Source organism: Scardinius erythrophthalmus, assembly GCF_964197995.2.
Source record: "Scardinius erythrophthalmus genome assembly, chromosome: 8".
NCBI lineage: Eukaryota > Metazoa > Chordata > Actinopteri > Cypriniformes > Leuciscidae > Scardinius > Scardinius erythrophthalmus.
Genome location: NC_138228.1, coordinates 18389475 through 18415782, shown reverse-complemented (window position 1 = coordinate 18415782; position 26308 = coordinate 18389475). Strand labels below are relative to the sequence as shown.

Genomic DNA, 26308 nt, shown 5'->3' with positions numbered 1-26308 from the left:
GCCACCACCTGCTCTCCGACCACGACACTCAGGTCTGATATAGACAACTGGGACAGTCTTCTCAAGGCTACCCATGAGAGCCTTCACGGGGCGGCTGATGATCAGAGCAGTCCTACCATGACAGCAGCTGACGTCCAAACAGCAGAGCTCCATGTCCTCAGACAAGCCCAGAGTGAGTCCTTCCCTGAAGAGGTGGAAACTCTTGCTGCTGGTAAGTCTATCTCGAGACTGAGTCGCCTGCTCATGCTTGCTCCAGAGTATGATGAAGCTGTTGGCCTGGTGAGAGTGGGAGGTAGACTACGCAGAGCAGAAGATCTTGACCCAGATGCGATGCATCCTATCATCCTCGATCCCAAATCTCATGTTACGAAGCTGCTCATTAAGAAATATGACAGTGAACTGCTACATCCTGGTCCCGAGCGGGTTTTCGCCGAAATGAGGAGAAGATATTGGATCCTCCGGGGTAGAGAGTCCATCAAGCGTCATCAGCACGGCTGTGTTGAATGTCAGAAATGGCGCGCTACTCCAGTGGTGCCTCAGATGGCAAACTTACCCCCTGCCAGACTCCGCTTATACAAGCCACCTTTCTGGTCGACTGGAGTCGATTGTTTCGGCCCTTACAACGTCAAGGTGGGCCGGCGCACAGAGAAGCGGTGGGGTCTGATTTTCAAGTGCATGACGACGAGCTGTGTGCATCTTGACCTACTGGAGAGCATAGACACTGATGCTTTCCTGATGGCTCTCCGCCGCTTCATCGCTCGCCGTGGCAAGCCATTTGAGATCCTGTCTGACAGAGGAACCAACTTCCGAGGTGGAGCTGCGGAGCTGCAAGCCAGTTTTGCCGCTTTAGAAGTTCCTCTTCAAGAACAGCTGGCCAGACAGCAAATCGAGTTCCGTTTCAACCCCCCTGGGTCTCCACACTTTGGGGGAACGTGGGATCGAGAGATCAAGTCGATTAAGTCAGCTCTCCAAGTCATCCTTCAGGACCACACCGTCGCCGAACCTGTGCTGCAAACTGTGCTGATTGAAGTGGAGGGAATACTCAATGCTAAACCGCTTGGGTACATCTCCTCCGATGCTGCGGATCCGGATCCCGTCACACCAAATCTACTGTTGATGGGACGCCGCGACGCATCACTCCCGCAGGCTGTTTACGCATCTAGTGACCTTCTCAGCAGGAGAAGATGGCGCCACAGCCAGATCCTGGCGGACCATTTCTGGTCCAACTTCATCCGTCGCCACCTCCCGGACCTTCAGAAGCGGTCGAAGTGGCACAAGGACACAGACAATCTGACTGCTGGCCAGGTAGTGATGGTGGTTGATTCGCAGCTACCCAGAGCCCAGTGGCCCATCGGGAGAGTGGTGAAGACCTGTTCAGGTTCGGATGGACGAGTTAGGGCAGCTGAAGTTAAGATCAAGGGACAGACCTACCTACGGCCAGTCGTGCGCCTTGTGCGGCTGCCAGCCTGGGAGGATGAAGATGACGCCAACTAAGTAGACTTTCCTTTGGGATTCAAATTTATTGCTAAATTTGGGGGCGGCTATGTCGGAAAGTCTTTTATTTCCTGTCATTTTATTTTGAAACTGTAGTGACGTCATTTTCTTTCCGAGCGCATCACATTCTCATTTCCGACTCCGCATTCTGTGGGATGGTGGCTCTCGTGTGCGTAACCTAAGCGAAAGTAAGTTTCATCCTGCACTAAGATGTAAATATTGCCATCGGACTTGTTTAGACGTTGTCTACTTTCACCTGTTTTCCTACCACACACACACATACACATACATTTGTACAACAATGCCTGTACCCAAACTTCAATAATAAAGTTTGCTGGAATAATTTCTCCGTGCCCTTCTCTCTGACCGGAGCCCTGTCAAAGGAAACTGTCAGACCAGTATTATCCCCTTCAGAGTGTCCGACTCTATCACAAAAGGTATAATTTCACAATGTATTATGGCACTGTAAAAAGGTAGAATTACATAATGTATTATGGGACTGTAATAAATGTATAATAAGAGTGTATTATTACACTAATAAAGTTATATAATAACACAATGTATTATTATACTGTAATAAAGGTATAATTTCACAATGTATTATTGGACTGTAATAAATGTATAATAAGAATGTATTATTACACTGTAATAAAGTTATATAATAACACAATGTATTATTATACTGTAATAAAGGTATAATTACACAATGTATTATACTGTAATAAAGGTATAATACCACAATGTGTTATTACACTGTAATAAAGGTATAATAGCACAGTGTATTATTACATTGTAATAAATGTATAATAACACAATGTATTATTACATTGTAATAGATGTATAATAACACAATGTATTATTACACTGTAATAAAGGTATAATAGCACAATGTGTTATTACACTGTAATAAAGGTATAATAGCACAATGTATTATTACACTGTAATAAAGGTATAATAACATAATGTATTATTACACTGTAATATAGGTGTACTACACAATGTATTATTACACTGTAATAAATGTATAATAACATAATGTATTATTACACTGTAATAAAGGTATTATAAGACAATGTGTTATTACATTGTAATAAAGGTATAATAACACAATGTATTATTACACTGTAATAAAGGTATAATACCACAATGTGTTATTACACTGTAATAAATGTATAATAACACAAAGTATTATTACATTGTAATAAATGTATAATTACACAATGTATTATTACACTGTAATAAAGGTATTCAATTCAATTCAATTCAAATTTATTTGTATAGCGCTTTTCACAATACATATTGTTTCAAAGCAGCTTTACAGAAAGTGCATTTCAGAAATGTACATAGAGAAATACAGTTAGTTAATCATGTATTGATTTAGGGCATAAACATCGCCAGCGTCGAGTCGTCTCTTCACAGGCGCCGAGTCGTCTCTGCACGGGTGTTGGAGAATCTGTAGTTTCCATGAGAGGCTGGATACAAACTGGAGCTGACGATCTGTATTTACCTCGGGACTAGCGTCCCGAGATAACAACAGAAAAGCATATGGGAAATAATTAGCGTAGCTGCTGTTCGCAATATTAATGCATTCAATCTGATTCAACTGTAGTATAAAATGTAAGTATTATGTGAATGCCTGGCTGAAGAGATGTGTCTTTAATCTAGTTTTAAACTGGGACAGCGAGTCTGAGCCTCGAACAATATCAGGAAGGCCATTCCAGAGTTTAGGAGCTAAATGTGAAAACGCTCTCCCTCCTTTAGTGGACTTAGATATCCTAGGAATGACCAGAAGCCTCGAATTTAGTGATCTTAAAGAGCGCGATGGATTGTAGGGCGATAGAAGTTCCGTTAAATACACGGGAGCTAAACCATTTAGGGCTTTATAGGTCAGTAGCAATACTTTGTAATTGATACGGAACTTTATAGGTAACCAATGTAGAGACGACAGAATTGGTGTTATATGCTCGTATTTTCCTGATCTAGTAAGAACTCTAGCGGCGGCATTTTGGACTAACTGTAGCTTGTTTATTGAGGATGCAGGACAACCAGCTAATAAAGCATTACAGTAATCTAGTCTCGAGGTCATGAATGCATGAACTAACTTTTCTGCATCAGAAACAGATAGCATGTTACGTAACTTAGCAATGTTTCTAAGGTGGAAAAAGGCTGTTCTTGTAACATATGAAATATGATTTTCAAAAGACAAGTTGCGGTCTAATATAACACCCAGGTCTTTTACTGTAGAGGATAAAGTAACAGGACACCCTTCTAAATTAAAGTTGTATTGTAAGAGGTTTTGTGGGCAGTTTTTTGGAGTAATAAGTAATACCTCCGTTTTATCTGAATTTAATAGCAGAAAATTACATGTCATCCAGTATTTAATATCTTTAACACACTCTGTTAATTTAGATAATTTAGCGTTTTCATCTGGTCGTGATGAAATATATAATTGAGTGTCATCAGCATAACAGTGGAAATTAATTCCATGTTTTCTTATAATATTACCAAGTGGCAGCATATATATTGAGAATAACAGAGGGCCTAACACAGATCCTTGCGGTACACCGTAGTTTACTGACGTTATCTTCGATTTTTCCCCATTTACGCAGACAAAATGGTAACGGTCTGTAAGTATGATCTGAACCAGCTTAATGCCTGTCCCTGAACACCAGTGTAGTTTTGTAGTCGGTCTAAGAGTATTGCATGATCTATAGTGTCGAACGCAGCACTAAGATCGAGTAAAACTAATATTGAGATACAGCCTTGGTCAGAAGCTAAAAGTAAATCATTTGTGATTTTAACGAGCGCAGTTTCTGTGCTATGATGCGGTCTGAATCCAGACTGAAACTTTTCATAGATATCATTTTCTTGCAAGAAAGAGCACAGTTGAGTGGACACAACTTTTTCTAGTATTTTAGACATAAATGGAAGATTTGAAATGGGTCTGTAATTTGCTAGGTTATTATGATCTAATTGTGGTTTCTTAATAAGAGGTTTTATAACTGCCAACTTGAATATTCTTGGAACATGACCTAAGGATAAAGACGAGTTAATAATATTGAGAAGAGGCTCTTCCACTACAGGTAACACTTGTTTCAGTAGTTTAGTTGGTATTGGATCTAATAAACACGTTGTTGGTTTAGATGCAATGATAAGTTTATTTAACTCTTCCTGTCCTATAGTTGCAAAGCGCTGTAATTGTTCTTGCGGGGTGATAATTGAGGCTGAATCATAAGACACCACTAAAGATTGAACGTTTACAATTGTGTTTCTGATGCTTTCTATTTTCTCAGTGAAGAAATTCATAAAATCATTACTACTACACTGTAACGGAATATTTTGCTCCGGTAACGTCTGTTTATTTGTTAGTCTAGCCACGGTGTTAAATAAAAACCTAGGATTATTTTGGTTGTTTTCTATTAGTTTGCGGAGATGCTCAGCCCTGGCTGCTTTTAGGGCCTTTTTATAACGTGACATACTGTCTTTCCATGCGATTTTAAAGACCTCTATATTAGTTTGTTTCCATTTACGCTCTAAATTACGAGTTTCTCTCTTTAGAACATGCGTAACACTGTTGTACCATGGTGCTTTAGTTTTCTCTCTAACCTTTTTTAATCTAATTGGTGCAACGATGTCTAATGTACTAGAGAAAATGGTGCTCATAGTGCTAGTCATTTCCTCTAGTTCATCTGTTTGTTTGGGTTCACTGAGCAGCTGAGATAGATCAGGTAAGCTATTTGAGAAATGATCTATAGTTGTTGGAAGGATTGTTCTGCCTGGTCGATAACGCGGCGCAACATGACAAATTTCAGCGGTACGTAGTATGCAAGTGACCATGTAATGGTCAGTGACTTCATCACTTTGCGGTATAATATCTATATCGGTTGGATCGGCTCCATGTGATATAATTAAATCTAGCGTATGATTAAGACGATGAGTGGGACCAGTTACGTTTTGCTTGACCCCAAAGGAGTTTAATAAATCTGTAAACGCAGCCCCTAAAGCATCATTTGAATTATCTACGTGTATGTTAAAATCTCCAACAATTAATGCTTTATCGACATTGACCAAAAGATCTGAGAGAAAGTCTGCAAACTCTTTTAGGAAATCAGCGTAAGGCCCTGGCGGTCTATATACAGTGGCCAAGGCTAGAGATAATATGGATTTCTTTCTTACATCTAAGAGAGTAACATTTAGCACAAGTACTTCAAACGAATTAAACCACCTACCGTATAATAACACAATGTATTATTACACTGTAATAAAGGTATAATACCACAATGTGTTATTACACTGTAATAAAGGTATAATAACACAATGTATTATTACATTGTAATAAATGTATAATAACACAATGTATTATTACACTGTAATAAAGGTATTATAAGACAATGTATTATTACACTGTAATAAAGGTATAATAGCACAGTGTATTATTACACTGTAATAAAGGTATAATTACACAATGTATTATGGCACTGTAATGAAGGTATAATTGCACAATGTATTATTACATTGTAATAAATGTATAATAAAATAATGTATTATTACATTGTAATAAAGGTATAATTTCACAATGTATTATTACACTGTAATAAAGGTATAATAAGACAATGTATCATTACACTGTAATAAAGGTATAACAGCACAGTGTATTATTACACTGTAATGAAGGTATAATTACACAATGTATTATTACATTGTAATAAATGTATAATAACATAATGTATTATTACATTGTAATAAAGGTATAATTTCACAATGTATTATATACTGTAATAAAGGTATAATAACACAGTTTATTATTACACTGTAATAAAGGTATAATAAGACAATGTATCATTACACTGTAATAAAGGTATAATACCACAATGTATTATTATACTGTAATAAAGGTATAATAACACAATGTATTATTACACTGTAATAAAGGTATTATAAGACAATGTATTATTACACTGTAATAAAGGTATAATACAACAATGTGTTATTACACTGTAATAAAGGTATAATAACACAGTTTATTATTACACTGTAATAAAGGTATGATTACACAATGTATTATGGCACTGTAATGAAGGTATAATTACATAATGTATTATTACACTGTAATAAAGGTATAATAACACAATGTATTATTACACTGTAATAAAGGTATTATAAGACAATGTATTATTACACTGTATGATGGTATGATACAACAATGTGTTATTACACTGTAATAAAGGTATAATAGCACAGTGTATTATTACATTGAAATAAATGTAAAATAACACAATGTATTATTACATTGTAATAAATGTATAATAACACAATGTATTATTACACTGTAATAAAGGTATAATACCACAATGTGTTATTACACTGTAAAAAGGTAGAATTACACAATGTATTATGGGACTGTAATAAATCTATAATAAGAATGTATTATTACACTGTAATAAAGGTATAATAGCACAGTGTATTATTACACTGTAATAAAGGTATAATTACACAATGCATTATTACATTGTAATAAAGGTATAATTTCACAATGAATTATTATACTGTAATAAAGGTATAATACCACAATGTATTATTATACTGTAATAAAGGTATAATAACACAATGTATTATTACACTGTAATAAAGGTATTATAAGACAATGTATTATTACACTGTAATAAAGGTATAATATAACAATGTGTTATTACACTGTAATAAAGGTATAATTACACAATGTATTATGGCACTGTAATGAAGGTATAATTACACAATGTATTATGGCACTGTAATAAAGGTATAATTACATAATGTATTATTACACTGTGATAAATGTATAATAGCAAAATGTATTTCATTGTCATAAAGGTATAATAGCACAATGTATATTACATTGTAATAAAGGTATAATTTCATAATGTATTATTACATTGTAATAAATGTATAATAACACAATGTATTATTACATTGTAATAAATGTATAATAACACAATGTATTATTACACTGTAATAAAGGTATAATAACACAGTGTATTATTACACTGCAATAAAGGTATAAGACAATGTATCATTACACTGTAATAAAGGTATAATTCCACAATGTGTTATTACACTGTAATAAAGGTATAATACAACAATGTGTTATTACACTGTAATAAAGGTATAATAACACAGTGTATTATTACATTGTAATAAATGTATAATAACACAATGTATTATTACACTGTAATAAAGGTATAATAACACAGTGTATTATTACACTGCAATAAAGGTATAAGACAATGTATCATTACACTGTAATAAAGGTATAATTCCACAATGTGTTATGGGACTGTAATAAATGTATAATAAGAGTGTATTATTACACTAATAAAGTTATATAATAACACAATGTATTATTATACTGTAATAAAGGTATAATTACACAATGTATTATACTGTAATAAAGGTATAATACCACAATGTGTTATTACACTGTAATAAAGGTATAATAGCACAGTGTATTATTATACTGTAATAAAGGTATAATTTCACAATATATTATGGGACTGTAATAAATGTATAATAAGAATGTATTATTACACTGTAATAAAGTTATATAATAACACAATGTATTATTATACTGTAATAAAGGTATAATTACACAATGTATTATACTGTAATAAAGGTATAATACCACAATGTGTTATTACACTGTAATAAAGGTATAATTACACAATGTATTATTACACTGTGATAAATGTATAATAGCACAATGTATTATTACACTGTAATAAAGGTATAATAACACAATGTATTATTATACTGTAATAAAGGTATAATTACACAATGTATTATACTGTAATAAAGGTATAATACCACAATGTGTTATTACACTGTAATAAAGGTATAATAGCACAGTGTATTATTATACTGTAATAAAGGTATAATTTCACAATATATTATGGGACTGTAATAAATGTATAATAAGAATGTATTATTACACTGTAATAAAGTTATATAATAACACAATGTATTATTATACTTTAATAAAGGTATAATTACACAATGTATTATACTGTAATAAAGGTATAATACCACAATGTGTTATTACACTGTAATAAAGGTATAATTACACAATGTATTATTACACTGTGATAAATGTATAATAGCACAATGTATTTCATTGTAATAAATGTTTAATTACACAATGTATAATTACATAGTAATAAAGGTATAATTTCACAATGTATTATTACACTGTAATAAAGGTATAATTTCACAATGTATTATGAGACTGTAATAAATGTATAATAAGAATGTATTATTACACTGTAATAAAGTTATATAATAACACAATGTATTATTATACTGTAATAAAGGTATAATTACACAATGTATTATACTGTAATAAAGGTATAATACCACAATGTGTTATTACACTGTAATAAAGGTATAATAGCACAGTGTATTATTACATTGTAATAAATGTATAATAACACAATGTATTATTACATTGTAATAAATGTATAATAACACAATGTATTATTACACTGTAATAAAGGTATAATAACACAATGTATTATGGGACTGTAATAAATATATAATAAGAATGTATTATTACACTTTAATAAAGGTATAATAACATAATGTATTATTATACTGTAATATAGGTATACTACACAATGTATTATTACACTGTAATAAATGTATAATAACACAATGTATTATTACACTGTAATAAAGGTATAATACCACAATGTGTTATTACACTGTAATAAAGGTATAATAGCACAATGTATTATGGGACTGTAATAAATATATAATAAGAATGTATTATTACACTTTAATAAAGGTATAATAACAATGTATTATTATACTGTAATATAGGTATACTACACAATGTATTATTATACTGTAATAAATGTATAATAACATAATGTATTATTACACTGTAATAAAGGTATTATAAGACAATGTATTATTACATTGTAATAAAGGTATAATAACACAATGTATTATTACACTGTAATAAAGGTATAATTACACAATGTATTATTACACTGTAATAAAGGTATAATACCACAATGTGTTATTACACTGTAATAAAGGTATAATAACACAAAGTATTATTACATTGTAATAAATGTATAATTACACAATGTATTATTACACTGTAATAAAGGTACAATAACACAATGTATTATTACACTGTAATAAAGGTATAATACCACAATGTGTTATTACACTGTAATAAAGGTATAATAACACAATGTATTATTACATTGTAATAAATGTATAATAACACAATGTATTATTACACTGTAATAAAGGTATAATAGCACAGTGTATTATTACACTGTAATGAAGGTATAATTACACAATGTATTATTACATTGTAATAAATGTATAATAACATAATGTGTAATTATTCACTATAACAACCGGCTCACTATACATTATCCCTTACGTAATAAAGGTATAATAGCACAGTGTATTATTACACTGTAATAAAGGTATAATTTCACAATGTATTATGAGACTGTAATAAAGGTATAATAACACAAAGTATTATTACATTGTAATAAATGTATAATTATACAATGTATTATTACACTGTAATAAAGGTATAATAACACAATGTATTATTACACTGTAATAAAGGTATAATACCACAATGTGTTATTACACTGTAATAAAGGTATAATAACACAATGTATTATTACATTGTAATAAATGTATAATAACACAATGTATTATTACACTGTAATAAAGGTATTATAAGACAATGTATTATTACACTGTAATAAAGGTATAATAGCACAGTGTATTATTACACTGTAATAAAGGTATAATTACACAATGTATTATGGCACTGTAATGAAGGCATAATTACACAATGTATTACACAATGTATTATTACATTGTAATAAATGTATAATAACACAATGTATTATTACACTGTAATTAAAGGTATTATAAGACAATGTATTATTACACTGTAATAAAGGTATAATAACACAATGTATTATTACACTGTAATAAAGGTATTATAAGACAATGTATTATTACTAGGGCTGACTTCTAATAGTCGAGGATTCGAAGATTCGATTCGGAGAGGTCTGATTCGACTATGAACCTCATAGTCGAATACATGGGCGTCAGTTTGGTTTGAAATGTGCTGGGGACAGAGACGCATTCGCATTTTCAGAAGGGCTGGGTACCATTTTTATTTTATTTTTTCGCTTTCGCGCAGGTCATGTTTTGAAAGACGATGTCCTGTAGCTTACCAATGTAAATAAATAAAAATGTATTCAAAAATCTGCTTCACATTTTCAGCAGGGCTGCGGAGCGGCTGTGAGTTGACTCCACACAGTTCTCATGCGCGTTAAAAAGCTTTACGTGATTTAACCCATTTAATCCCGAATTTTTCTCAGAAACAAAAATATCCAAATCATGTGTCATTAGTATCCCTTTGAAACAATCAATCATAATTTTTTTAAATTTTCATGGAAAAGTGTGTGAAAAAGTGTGTTTTATGATCGGTCACAATTGTGACCGGTGGGATACTGTGTTGTATCAACCATTGGACAGACTGAATATAGGTCTATTTGACCTGTGCAGTGTGTTTGTGTGTGTGTGTGTGTGTGTGTGTGTGTGTGTGTGTGTGTGTGTGTGTGTGTTTTGTGTGTGTGTGTGTGTGTGTGTGTGTGTGTGTGTGTGTGTGTGTGTGTGTTTGTGTGTGTGTGTGTGTGTGTGTGTGTGTGTGTGTGTGTGTGTGTGTGTGTTTTTTTGTGTGTGTGTGTGTGTTGTGTGTGTGTGTGTGTGTGTGTGTGTGTGTGTGTGTGCGTGCATGCGTGCATAAGAGTGTATAAAATCCTTAAGATACTATCTTGAGGCCACGGGATAGTATCTTGAGGCCACGGGATAGTATCTTGAGGCCACGGGATGGTATCTTGAGGTCACGAGATGGTATCTTGAGGCCACGGGATACTATCTTGAGGCCACGGGATAGTATCTAGAGGCCACGGGATAGTATCTCGAGGCCACGGGATAGTATCTCGAGGCCACGGGATAGTGTCTCGAGGCCACGGGATAGTGTCTCGAGGCCACGGGATAGTGTCTGGAGGCCAGGGGATAGTGTCTGGAGGCCACGGGATAGTGTCTGGAGGCCACGGGATAGTGTTTCGAGGCCACGGGATACTGTCTGGAGGCCACGGGATAGTATCACGAGGCCACGGGATAGTATCTCGAGGCCACGGGATAATGTCTGGAGGCCACGGGATAGTTTCTGGAGGCCACGGGATAGTGTCTGGAGGCCTCGGGATAGTGTCTGGAGGCCACGGGATAGTGTCTCGAGGCCACGGGATAGTATCTCGAGGCCACGGGATAGTGTCTGGAGGCCACGGGATAGTGTCTGGAGGCCACGGGATAGTGTCTGGAGGCCACGGGATAGTGTCTGGAGGCCACGGGATAGTGTCTGGAGGCCACGGGATAGTGTCTGGAGGCCTCGGGATAGTATCTTGAGGTCACGGGATAGTATCTGGAGGCAAAGGGATACCATCTCGAGGCCACGGGATAGTGTCTGGAGGCCACGGGATAGTGTCTCGAGGCCACGGGATAGTGTCTGGAGGCCACGGGAGAGTGTCTAGAGGCCACGGGATAGTGTCTAGAGGCCACGGGATAGTGTCTCGAGGCCACGGGATAGTGTCTGGAGGCCACGGGATAGTGTCTGGAGGCCACGGGATAGTGTCTGGAGGCCTCGGGATAGTATCTCGAGGTCACGGGATAGTATCTGGAGGCCACGGGATAGTATCTGGAGGCCACGGGATAATGTCTGGAGGCCACGGGATAGTGTCTGGAGGCCACGGGATAGTGTCTGGAGGCCACGGGATAGTGTCTAGAGGCCACGGGATAGTGTCTCGAGGCCATGGGATAGTGTCTGGAGGCCTCGGGATAGTATCTTGAGGTCACGGGATAGCATCTGGAGGCCACGGGATACCATCTCGAGGCCACGGGATAGTATCTTGAGGCCACGGGATAGTGTCTGGAGGCCTCGGGATAGTGTCTGGAGGCCACGGGATAGTGTCTGGAGGCCTCGGGATAGTGTCTGGAGGTCACGGGATAGTATCTGGAGGCCACGGGATACCATCTGGAGGCCACGGGATAGTATCTCGAGGCCACGGGATAGTGTCTGGAGGCCACGGCATAGTGTCTGGAGGCCACGGGATAGTATCTGGAGGCCACGGGATAGTATCTCGAGGCCACGGGATAATGTCTGGAGGCCACGGGATAGTGTCTGGAGGCCACGGGATAGTGTCTGGAGGCCTCGGGATAGTGTCTTGAGGTCACGGGATAGTATCTGGAGGCCACGGGATACCATCTCGAGGCCACGGGATAGTATCTCGAGGCCACGGGATAGTGTCTGGAGGCCACGGGATAGTGGCTGGAGGCCTCGGGATAGTGTCTGGAGGCCTCGGGATAGTGTCTGGAGGCCACGGGATAGTGTCTGGAGGCCACGGGATAGTGTCTGGAAGCCACGGGATAGTGTCTGGAGACCACGGGATAGTGTCTGGAGGCCACGGGATAGTGTCTGGAGGCCACGGGATAGTGTCTGGAGACCACGGGATAGTGTCTGGAGACCACGGGATAGTGTCTGGAGGCCTCGGGATAGTGTCTGGAGGCCACGGGATAGTGTCTCGAGGCCAAGGGATAGTGTCTCGAGGCCACGGGATAGTATCTTGGCCATTTAGGACATTTTGATGGGTTTTTTTTTTCAGCTTTTCTTCCTAGACCACTTGTGCGTGTGTGTGTGTGTGTGTATGTGTGTGTGTTGTGTGTGTGTGTGTGTGTGTGTGTGTGTGTGTGTGTGTGTGTGTGTGTGTGTGTGTGTGCAGTAGCGTACCGTGGGGTTTCAGTCAGGGCCTTCAGTAACGATCTACCCCCCCCCCCCCCCAAAAAAAAAAAAAAAAATACAATCATGCACTGTATGCACTGCGTAACATCAACGACGAGACAGCTGATCTTCAACCTCAGCGCACACGTACACCACTGTACATTATAAAAGCTGAGCTGAAACATCTCGCGCACGGATGTAAGTTAGTAATACAAATAAATAAAACATCTCCGGTTAACTAGCAGGACATTAATTTTCGTTTGTTGAATAAGATGCATTCTAGCGCTGAAATGTGTTGTTCAAGCTGAGTGCTCGTTGCCGCTGTTATCAGTGGCGCGGATACAGTGTTCTCTTGTGGCTCGCGCACAGTTTTCACTCAGATGCGCGCTTCAATCTAGCGCCGTTGCGGAGACTTTCTATTCATTGAAATCTTACAAAACAAAATGCACACAAACGCCTTGCTTGATATACAACCACTGATGAACATATTCGGTAAAATAAAAATAAAGAACTATACAAGTGTGGACTCAAACCCAGAACCTCTGACACACTTGGCTAAAGTTCTACCACTGGACCATCGTCGAACACTAAAGTTGCATAGTTATCAATGGATTTACTCACGTGGAAATTCTCGGTATTAACAAAATTGGTAGATCTAGAATGACAAATGTACCCAAAATGACCCAATGTACTAATGAAATTTATTTCTGGACATCGTAATGTTATTTTTCCTGAAAATTGTTATTGTACACAAACATGTATTGTATCTGCCCACCCATGTCGATGACATCAGCGCGGGCTAGCCGTCGACACATCGCTGGGCCTCTGGGGCGTTCTGTCATACGCATCACAATTTGATTGGCTGATAAAACACGTCAGTCAAAGTTATGATCAATTGGAAAACGGCAGCTTCAACGGAAGGCTAGCTATACTACTAGTGCTGGTCCACGGCGTTTAGATGACATATGTAAAATCCAGCTCAGACTCACAAAAAATAACCATATTCTTTCTGGAAATATAATTGTAACGTACTGATAGACAGTAATTGAATTTAGACATGTTCAGACACACATTAATTTAATTTTAGAAAAAAAAAAATTCTATTTTGACAGGGCCAGCAGAGAAGGCCCTGCTGGCTCTGACGGCACACCACTGTGTGTGTGTGTGTGTGTGTAAAGTTAGGTAGAATTAGTTAGCTAGCTAGTGTGTGTGTGTGTGTGTGTGTGTGTGTGTTTGTGTGGAAAGTTGCAGTAGGTAGGAAGTTAGGTAGCAGCAGAATTAGCTAGCAGAATTAGCTAGCAGAATTAGCTAGCTAGCTAGTCTTCCTTGGGTCCGTGTGTGTGTGTGTGTGTTTCTGTGTGTGTGTTTCTGTGTGTGTCTGTGTGTAAAATTAGGTAGAAAGTAAGGTAGCAGCAGAAAGTAAGGTAGAACAGTTAGCCTATGTGTATTACATGTAGATACAATGGGTTATCCCACCGGTCACTATTGTTGCCGTTGACATGTTTGTGAGTTCTATGACCACATTAAATAAAGTTGAGTAATTGCAAATGCATATATCAATACTAGACACCTTAAACATGATGTGTACCAAAAATCTATGTCCTATCTTTATTTTAACATACTTTAATAACCTTTTCTTTGGGAGCTTTCTTGCTGCCATCCTCTTCTCTTGGCGCAAACAGGAAGTAAACAGCTCTGGTCATGTGACAATTTACAGTAAACATGCGACACTGCACATATTTCATTGAGACCCTTTATTATTTCAATATCTGCTGGAAATGCATTGATAGACCATTCAGTAACATTTTTATAGCCTTAGAAATGAAACATTTTTTTACGGTCACTATTGTGACCGGTGGGATTAAATGTACCTAAACCATGATTACCAAATTCCCCTCTCATGTTGCTCCTCATAACCACTTAAAATGGTAAAAAAAATCGAACCCAGAGTCCAATTATTATGGACGTTATCTGATATTAAGCGTTTCTGCTTCACATTTTCAGCAGGGCAGCGGAGCGGCTGTGAGTTGACTCCACACGGTTCTCATGTGCGTTAAAAAGCTGACTCCACACGGTTCTCATGTGTGTTAAAAAGCTTTAAGTTGTTTAATGTACCTAAACAACGATTACCAAATTTCCCTCTCATATTGCTCCTCATAACCACTGAAAATGGTCAAAAAATCGAACCCAGAGTCCAATTATTATGGACGTTATCTGACATTAAGCGTTTCTGCTTCACATTTTCAGCAGGGCAGCGGAGCGGCTGTGAGTTGACTCCACGCGGTTCTCATGGGCGTGAAAAAGCTTTACGTTGTTTAATGTACCTAAACAACCATCACCAAATTTCTCTCTCATATTGCTCCTCATGTTTATGAAATGTTATGATATATGTGTGATATGTGTTTTTTAGCTCTTTTGTGTGAAATGGAAAAAATCTAGCTGCTATCTAAAAAAAAAAGAAAAAAAAAAAAGATTCGACTAACGAATCAGATTTGACAATGAAAATCCTTAGTCGAAAACAGCCCTAATTATTACACTGTAATAAAGGTATAATAACACAATGTATTATTACACTGTAATAAAGGTATAATAACACAATGTATTATTACACTGTAATAAAGGCATAATGACACAATGTATTATTACACTGTAATAAAGGTATAATTACAAAATGTATTATTACTCTGTAATAAAGGTATAAATACACTCTAATCAGAGGTAAAATTAGGCCAGGTCCACAGGTCCACAACACACCCTGCCGGAGCTCAGCTCCGTCTCTCGTTCAGCACCAAATATTTTTATTCCACTTGAATTATTTTTCATCTCCTTATACCTTTATTACAATGTAATAATACAGTGTGTAATTATACATTTATCACAGTGTAATAATACATTGTGTCATTATGCCTTTATTACAGTGTAATAATACATTGTGTTATTATACATTTATTACAGTGTAATAATACATTGTGTAATTATACCTTTATTACAGTGTAATAATACATTGTGCTATTATACCTTTATTGCAGTGTAATAATACTGTTGGAGCCAGTATTAATGTATATGTATTTCGGGCTGTCACCAGGTGGGGGCAGTATGTGCACAGAGTGTTTTTAAACCGGTGTTTTACACGTAGAGTTAGTTGGGCTTGGTGGGGGAACCATAGACAGTAAAAGAAATGGACACAGCGACCCCATTGGAACTCAGTTGAGACAAGTGAAGCCCGTTTTCAGCGATTTCTTAGCACTTCCTTTCCTGACGCGCAGACTCAAACCGAGCAAAGCGTTACACGGACCACGTGAGTAACCCGTCTGTCTTCTAGTAGCTGTGCCAAGAGAAATCTGAATCATTCCCTTCCGAATCTTGCAGAGACGGAGAGTGTGATTAGGAGCTGTCCATGAGCTTGGAGCAGGAGCAACTTTTGCTAGGTATTCCGATTAATTATATTGTCATTTTGCCTCCACGTCTCCCCGATTGCCCGCGAGCTTCTCCTCCCGTCCATACGGTAATCTCTCTAGTGTGCGACAGAGAGTCGCGTGGTTATGACGCAATCGTTAGCCTACTTTTACAAAAACTGCTTCTACGGGGCCATAACATAAGCTACAAGGTAATGGAGCATTTTATACATTGTCGTGTTTCTTTAGAAATAAAAAATGGACAAATGGAGTCTTCAAACGCCTCAGATGTAAAGTTATTCGCTGTCAAAGTGACGCCAAAATGAATGGAAGTCAATGGGATTGCTAACGCAAGTGAAGTTCCGCTCAAGATGGCGGCACCCGGCCGACTTCAACTTCCGGTCGACTTCCTTCCCGCTTGGGGGGAACGCATACAGTTTTTACCATAGACATAATATACATAGACGCCCTATTGGCCGCTTTGGAACGTTGCTGCGATACGTCAACGCGTCCGCCATTTTGTGGAGGGCAAGACTGCGCTGTAATCAAATGCAAGTAAACTGCTGAGCTGCGGTTTTTCTGTATAAAAACCAAAAAAAATTACATTTATCAACCGATTTCGGTGGTTTGTATGTGGTGTACAAAAAAAGTTCCATCTGTAGTTAGTTAAATTCTCGATAGATAGACTTATATTTTATTTTTATTTTTTAATAAGGAATGGCCAAAGCTCTGGCTTGTCATGTATTTAGCTTTTCATTCTTGGATAAGAATTGTGAACACCCCCATACTGAGATATAATTTAATTTTCACATTAAATTAAATAAAGTTTTCTTATTGTGGGAAAAGCATATTCTGTCATTGACCCGATTTTAGCAATAACAAAGATAACTGATGGATCATTTATGGTAATATGATATGGTACAACTACAGTGCAATGCAAATAGTAAATATAAGATAAAGTGAGAGGTAGGCTAATAGTAAATAGTTTAGTCAATAAAATAAACAAACAGTATACAGTAAATAAAATAGTAATGAAAAGTATAATTATATAATATCATAAGTACTAATATAATAATAATAATAATAATAATATATTGATAATAGCATATAGTTTATGTATACTATAATAATAGCAGTAGAATATGAAATATCAATTACAGAATATAGACAATAAAAAATAATAGGTTAAATAGTTACTATGAATAGTAAAATAATTTGACAGCATAACTATAATAGATTGATAATTGTAAGTGGTATATTATTATAATAACAATAATAAATAATGTAAATTTATACATTTTAAAATATTATTACATAGGCTATATAAAATAAAATGACGCAACCCTGTCTCTTTTTGTTAAATTTCAGTTTTTAAAAGGTATAAGAAGCTATACAAATCAAGAAATAAAGTAAACGATCCAGTCAAACATACAGCAGGCTACACTGTTATAATAGCCTAAATATATTAAGTTATGAAACTTCACTTTGCCCTCAGCCAAAACAATCTGCCAAGGAACAAATTATAGATTAATGAAACCAAAGATCGCCCGTTAGATAAACACAAGACGAATTATTCTCACTAGACCAGGGGTCGGCAACCCGCGGCTCTAGAGCCGCATGCGGCTCTTAAGCGCCGCCCTAGTGGCTCCCTGGAGCTTTTTTAAAAAATATGAAAATGGAAAAAATATTTCTTGTTTTAATATAATTTCGGTAGGAGGAAAAACATGACAAACATTCTTAACCCTTTCCCACGTACGATCACATCGGTCGGTGTGATTAGAACGGTCAGTGCATGACGTGATCAACTGCTAAATTCAAATGTGCTCTCACGCGTTGGCTGGCGCTGAGCCAGAGACAGGCGCGCTCGGCTCAGAGCTGTCATATATCACAACTTTTCAGTGTTTTCAACCACATAATGTTTATTTTAGGTTTCAGACATATAAATACAAAAAAAAATACATTTAGAGTTTGTAAAATACACACTGATGTTAAAAGAAGAGGCAATAATAATCCTTTTCCATTATAATTAGACACGTTTTATTCATATCAGATACATATTGTGTAAGTAACTTTAAAGTTTACTCTATTCTTCTCCCAGTTCACCAGCCACTTACTTTTATGTATTTCGGGAGAAGTGGATGAATTCACATGTTGTAAATCCAACAGATCCGATTCTCTGAACTGCGTCTGCGGCACAAACTAAGATGGCGGCGCCCATCGCGCATACAGCTCAACTAACGCGATCGTTATAAAGGTGTTTAAACAACAAAACACTTCCAATTGCATATATTTGACAATCGGAATATCAGATATTTCATGCCATATCTAACAAATTTGTGAATATTTTGAATAAAAAAGGAAAAATGACAAAAGCAAATCATCATTCATTCAGCTCTGTTGCTGCTGCGGTGTGTCACGTGACACGCAATGACGCGTCACCATGGAAACCATAAAGTGACACATTCTAAATAACGGTCGCCTTGAAAAACTCAGAACATTTTAAACTTACGTGTGAAAGGGTTAAAGTTTTTCAACGTTGTAAACATAATACACGAATAAATAAATCGAAACATAATACATTAAAATGATAATGGAAGTTAAACTTAAAGCACGATCGTACAGCAGAGTAGTCACGTGGTGCGTCATTCTCTCCAGGATGCGCTGCAGGGAAAATAAACATAATCATGAACGCTCACTATGTATTTGTAGCCTACTTATCATTTTGATACTAGGGGGCTAATAACGCTAATATAGACACTTGCAGCATGTGTTGCCTTCATTATAAGGCTTATAAGGCTTTTAATTTTTTGCGGCTCCAGACAGATTTTTTTTTTTTTTTTTTTGGTCCAATATGGCTCTTTCAACATTTTGGGTTGCCGACCCCTGCACTAGACTGACAGCGACGAACGTCAGAACTCAGAAGCGGTGTACGACAGGTACTATAGCCGAGGCAAGGCTGTTCTCGGCGGGGTACATGAGCGCTGAACGCCCGCGGGGATCGCTGGATCTCACAACTCCGAAACCGTCAGATAACATTTTTAAAAAGGCGCTATCTTTATAAATAAACCACAGATTTGAGCTTTAAACAACTACATTGTCGACTGAAAAACTCTTAAAACTACATTTCGTGACACAATAACAGTAGTATTTTTAAATTTCGTGGCCTTTCTCCTTTGAAAATAAAAATAGTAAATGAAATGCAACCAGAAACAAATTTTCAGTTTTGCTTGAGAAAGGTAATTCCCTGAGACCTGTTTTCAATTGTGTGGCGATTTGTAAAGCCCCAAGCAGCACAAGAAATAGGCATTTTTCTCAATTCTCGTTATGAGAGGTATGGGAAATTTGCCCTCCGCAGTATGGCGGCGCCGTTGACGTACGATCCAGCGGCCAATAGGGCGTCTATGTATATTATGTCTATGGTTTTTACCACACACAAGGTGGGATGTTTACCGTCTCGAGTATGTTTAATGTTTGTATTTGATAAATAAAGAAACAGAAAAGAAGAAATGGACAACAAGACTGTTGATGTGCGTAAAAAGTGCGTTGTTTAACCAAGCCGTCGGCAGCTATAGGAGCTGCTGTAACAAATACATAGTGTTATTATACATTTATTACAGTGTAATAATACATTGTGTAATTATATCTTTATTACAGTGTAATAATACATTGTGCTATTATACCTTTATTGCAGTGTAATAATACATTGTGTTATTATACATTTATTACAATGTTGTTTGAAGGCGATGAGAGTGCGCGCGCGCAACCAGGGCTCTCGCTCTCTGCTTGTTCTTATGCGCCCTGTCCACTGATCTAAATAATTCATTGTTGCGACGACTTGAACGATGAACGAATTCCCTCCCTCATTTTGATTTAACGAATTACAACGTGGCTACAATATAATAAAACGAGGGAACAAATTAGTATAACGTGCTGAGGTAGGCTATTATTATTATTAATTCGTGGCTACGAAACAATATTCACCTGAATATTCACCAATTCACAAAAATATAGGTCTTTACCTTTCACTATTTAATTAATAGTATCAAACTGTTTTTCTTACCTGTGAAGATAGCTTTTCAGTAAAGGCCGACTAGTGTTCTCGTACAGCTTATTATTCCAAAGAAATTGCCATTTTTTAATAAGCAGGAAAAATTTCCGACTTTAAACAAATACTCATTTAAATGCTTAGGATGTTTATGTGTGAAAATGTACAGGGAGATTTTAGATTTAAAAACTGTGTCTCTTTAGGCAATGTTTTTTCAGTCAAATCATAAAATTTCCTATTGATTCAATAGAACGCGTGAGCTCACTAGGGAATACCAATATGGCGGCGCGGTGGCTTCACTGTTTATGACGTCATGAGCTATCCAGTCATTCTATATAGATCAGTGATTACAGTGTAATAATACATTGTGTAACAATGCCTTTATTATGATGTAATAATGAATGTGTAATTATAACTTTATTACAGTGTAAGTATACATGTATTACAGTGTAATAATGCATTGTGTAATTATACCTTTATTACAATTTTATAATAAATATCTAATTATACTTTTATTACAGTGTAATACATTGTGTAATTATACCTTTATTACAGTGTAATAATAAATGTGTAATTATACCTTTATTGCAATGTAATTATACCTTTATTGCAGTGTAATAATACATTGTTTAAATATACCTTTATTATGTCCTTCGGATGAGATGTTAAACCGAGGTCCTGACTCTCTGTGGTCATTAAAAATACCAGGATGTCCTTCGAAAAAAAGTAGGGTTGTAACCCCGGCATCCTGGCCAAATTTGCCTCTTGGCCTCTGTCCATCATGGCCTCCTAATCATCCCCATACTGTATACTGATTGGCTTTATCACTGTCTCCTCTCTACCAGTAAGCTGGTGTGTGGTGAGCGTTCTGGCACAATATGCCTGCTGTCACATCATCCAGGTGGATGCTGCACATTGGTGGTGGTTGAGGAGATTCCCCCTTCCATGAAAAAGCACTTTGAGTACCTAGAAAAGCGCTATACAAATGTAACAAATGATTATTATTATTATTTTTATGAGCTTTTTATAAATGAGCTTTCATTTGACCCAGATATCAACAGTGACATCCATTTTTTAATGGCTCTGTTTCCGAAGTGATTTCCCCCATTAAATATCTCTGTTGACGTTTCATTAAACTGCTGATATAAAGAGTTTTAAGTCTGGAACCAAGGCAGCCAGCTACGAGATGAATCGTAACCATAAAACATTTGATTCGGACAAAAAAAAATAAAAATTTTGAAAACGGCAAAAAAAAAAAAAAATTCAAGACTGTAAACAGAGGACTTCAGTGGTAGCTGCTCGATCGCTCAAGCTGTTTGCGGGTTTCCATGGTAATGTCGCTGTTACGCTTACAATTGTGACAGTTTTCCTTTGATGGCTGTGGGCGGGGTGCTGAACCAGAGAACGCAGAGATTAATGCATTATGATGTCTGATAATTCCATGCAGCCTGGTTGTCTCTGTGTAGTCTTGCTAATTATGCAGTCTCATATATGCCATGTATTTGCCAGGAGATGAAAAATAATTCAAGTGGAAAAACAATATTTGGTGCTGAAGGAGACGGAGCTGAGCTCTGTCAGGGTGTGTTGTGGACCTGACGAGGCGGAGCTGCGCTCCGGTGCGCTCCTGCCCAATTTAACCTCTGGGTGAGGTGGAACTCATTCAAGAAAAAATTATTGGAGGCAGCATTTGAAGTGGGTGACCTTGAGTCGCAAGGGAGAGGAACAAAGTGTTGTCTCGTCTGATTGCCATTACTCTTTTCCTGGCAAGACAGGGCATGTCTTTCAGGGGAGATGATGAGACTTCATCAAGCCAAAATCGAGGAAATTTCTTAGAGTTAGTGGAGTTGTTCAGCAAGTATGACAGTGTAATTAAAGTACACCTTGATGCCGTAAAAGAGAAGCAGGGAACCCAAAAAAGACCTCTTGTCTCGCTCCTCTCGAACAGAACCCAGAATGACTTAATCAAAGCTTTGGCCATATCAGTAAAACGTGTCATCAGAGAAGAAATTCAAGACAGCAAAATCTTTTCGATACTTCTGGATGAAACGACAGATGTGTCAGGTTTCTTTTGTGGTGAGATATGTACACAACATGAAAATAAAGGAGCGATTCATTCAGGTGTGCGATGTCCATTCAACAAGAGGAGATGCTCTTGAAAACCTTGTGATGGCTCTACTGGAAGAAATTGACTTGAAAATAGAAAACATCCAGGATCAAGGTTATGATGGAGCTGCGAACATGAGTGGGCACTATAAGGGACTGCAGTCCAGAATTCTAAGGCAAGATATTTTAGTGCAAGATATTATAGCCAGCACAGTGCTCAAACGACAAAGTTTGGATTACTGCAAAAACGCAGAATTCTTTTATCCGACCAGCTTACATTCCGGGGAAAGGAAAACACAACTGCCCACATTCATAAGGATAAGAGAGAAAATACCTCTTCTGGTTCAAGAATCTATTTGCTGCACTAACTGCCACAGACTTTTACAAAGGATTGCAGTTATTGAAATAAAGTTACTTACGGGACCACCAAACCAGACGGAACACACAACAGAGCTTCGTCACGGACACCCTCAGCATATAGCCGGTGAGTCCCATGAAACTAGTGCTCCTCGACAGGCCATACTGAGTATAGAGAAACAAGCCGATCAACTTACAAATCTATGGCACAAACAGGGAGCGAGACCCAAAGGCACTCGAGACATCAGATTGTCACGAGCATCACATATTGCCGCAGTAGCATCCTCTACCCCAGATCCAGCTCTAACAAGGATTGCAAACACTGGTCTCCTACCACCGCCTATACATCTTGAGAACAGATTTGAAGTACTAATGAATGTAAATGAGGAATCTCCAAACGTGTGGCTAACACTGATGCTAACTGGCGCTCAAGGTCGAGCAGACAGCGGCCCTCAGCTCAGAGCACAGCCGAGCCCAGGACTCTGATAGTGGGGGACTCCATAATCAGAAACATTAGCACAAGCAACAACTTCTGATATAAACAGGGAACTTCAGAACATTCTGATGAAACATAAGACTGCAAATCGACTCCTCATTCATGTGGGGAAGAATGATATTCACGAAGACCAGTCAGAACTCCTTAAGAAGGATTTCAATTAACTTTTTGAAACACTTAAAAAACTGAAAGTTCAAACATTCATCAGTGGACCACTCCCAGCAAGAGGAACAAACAGGTTTTCATGGTTGCTTGGGCTTAATACATGGCTGCAAAAAACCTGCAATATAAAAGGAGTGAACTTCATTGACAACTTCAATCTTTTCTGGAGTCAGAGACAACTGTTTCATCAGGATGGCCACCACCCAAACAAGCTTGGTTCAAGAGTGCTAAAGGACAATATCTACTTCTCCCTCAATTATCCTTCTGCAGTGTGTGCCAATCCACTCAATCTGAATGGCACACACACACCTGGACACAGTATGACCACAGGACTTGACTTAAGCAGCAGAATGGACATGTGGTTGACATATCACACAAGGACAATGATAACACCACTCAGCCACAACAACATCTGCTCACGGACACAATCTCAGCTGAGCCCTGCCCACAGAGCTCACCACAGACACGCATATTAGAACTGCTCCAAGATTGCTCCTGGAAAACAGCCAGGGTAGCCAGGACAGCATATTACAGCCTCCGATAACAACAGAGCAACAGCCCCTCTCTCCAGCATCTCCACTTCTGTGCTTCTCACAGAAAATGGAAGAACTGGTGTATGCTGGAACCAAACTATCCCACTCTTTTGCTGCAAGCCCCCAGATATCAACTGTTACATACGCCGCGCGCTACGTAATTTTTGTTCTTGCGTATGTTGCTGCATATGCGTGTCGTGTATGTCTGTGTACTTTATTTGTTTCAGGTGTGAAGCTCGATTGGAGTCCGTCTGTCAATCTGCTGACGTAGGATGCTGACGTCTGGAATCGCGCCACCAATCGCCTGTCGCCGTGCAGTTTATGAATGGCTCTAACTTAAATGGCGACAGTCGAGAGACTCTGGGTTGGGAAAGAGTATGCACACTCTGTGAGGACGGTTTTCTCGTTCGAGAGACCAGTCTGAGAGACTGATCAGTGTCTGGGGTTCGCTGCTTTTATAATCTTGCAGTTAGATCAGTTCTCTTTGTTTGTGCTCTTGATACGTGCTTGCGGTGCCTGCTAAATGTTTGTTGCTGTCATGAAATCTTCATATCAGTTCATCGTCCAACATTGTGTAGACTGGTGGGAGAGGTTGTGAGTCTAGTAAGCAGGTCGCGACTTACATTTGCACATGTAGTTTTCTATGAGATGTATTAGATGCACTAGTGTTAGGAGTGGTGCTAATTATGCATGTTTTTGTTTTAGTTAGTATAGTTTAGTTATAGCGTCTCGCACGCTGAAGATGTTTCTTTCTACCTCTTTTGTTGATAGATGGTTTAGTTCTTTAACTTTAGTTAAAGGGGCTTTTTTAGTTAGATTCAGTTTTTGATTTAAGCACCATTCTCTTGCTCTTTCCTCTCCCCCAGATTGTCTGTTGATCTGATTATTCTTGTTACATTGTAAGAATTGTAAATATTCATTACTTTATTACTTTTCTTTACTTTATTCCTTTATTACTACTTCACTTTATTGCAGTTGAAGAATTAAAATCTTTCAACTAAGTTATGGATTGTTGTCTGTTCCTTTTCAATTGCAATTCCCGTTACTGTATAGACACACACATGCAAAACTTTTGTTATGTCTAATAATATTCCTAGACAGATAACATCTAATTAACGAGGGATGTAACATCAACCAAAAAAACGGCTGGCACCGCAACCAAAGCCCAGCTCACCCTCCCCCTCCTCCTGTGAGAGCTCTTCGGCCTCTGCCACAATGCCAGGGCCCACACCCTCCTCCATCTGCTCGAGGTGAGCCAAAAACAACTGATACCAGCTCTCAGTGATATGTGTTGGGTCCCCGCTATGATAACAGTAACTTTCTCAAATGTTTACAGAACAAGCAAGAACCCAGTGTACCTGTATCTTTCTCTACTGCTGTTCTATTACAAGATAGAAAGTCTAAGGCCTTCAATAGCCGTAGCGAATACAACCCCGACAGGCTGATCAGGACCCCGACACGAAACGGAGGGATCTTGAATCAGTCTGAAGGGGTTGTATTCGCTATAACAATCGCCTCGCTATACATTATCCCACTTATTACATGGCTACCTACCAAATAAATCAATAATTTGACACAAAATATTGATTTAAAAAGGAGTTTATTGATTTAAAAACGATTGTATTGCTTCCGCTAAAGAAAATAGTCCGTTCTGTCTCTACAGTTAGAATTCTGTGTGACCATGGCAACGCTCTGTGTTACAATGGTGTGTTATCCATAGCAGTGGTCTGTATTAAAGAATTATTACATGGCTTGGTTGAATTCTAATGTAGAATGCGGTCTGTTATTTCTTGATAACAGACCGCTGCGAAGTATAACAGACCGTTGCCATGATAATTAATGATCATAACAATCATAACAATCATA

General features: G+C 37.6%; 1 protein-coding gene across 1 annotated transcript in view; it reads left to right on the top strand.

Moving 5' to 3' along the window:
• Nucleotides 1-26308, top strand: part of tnni1c (troponin I, skeletal, slow c) — a 363446-nt gene that overhangs the window by 282569 nt on the left and 54569 nt on the right. The gene's annotated exons all lie outside the window — the stretch shown is intronic.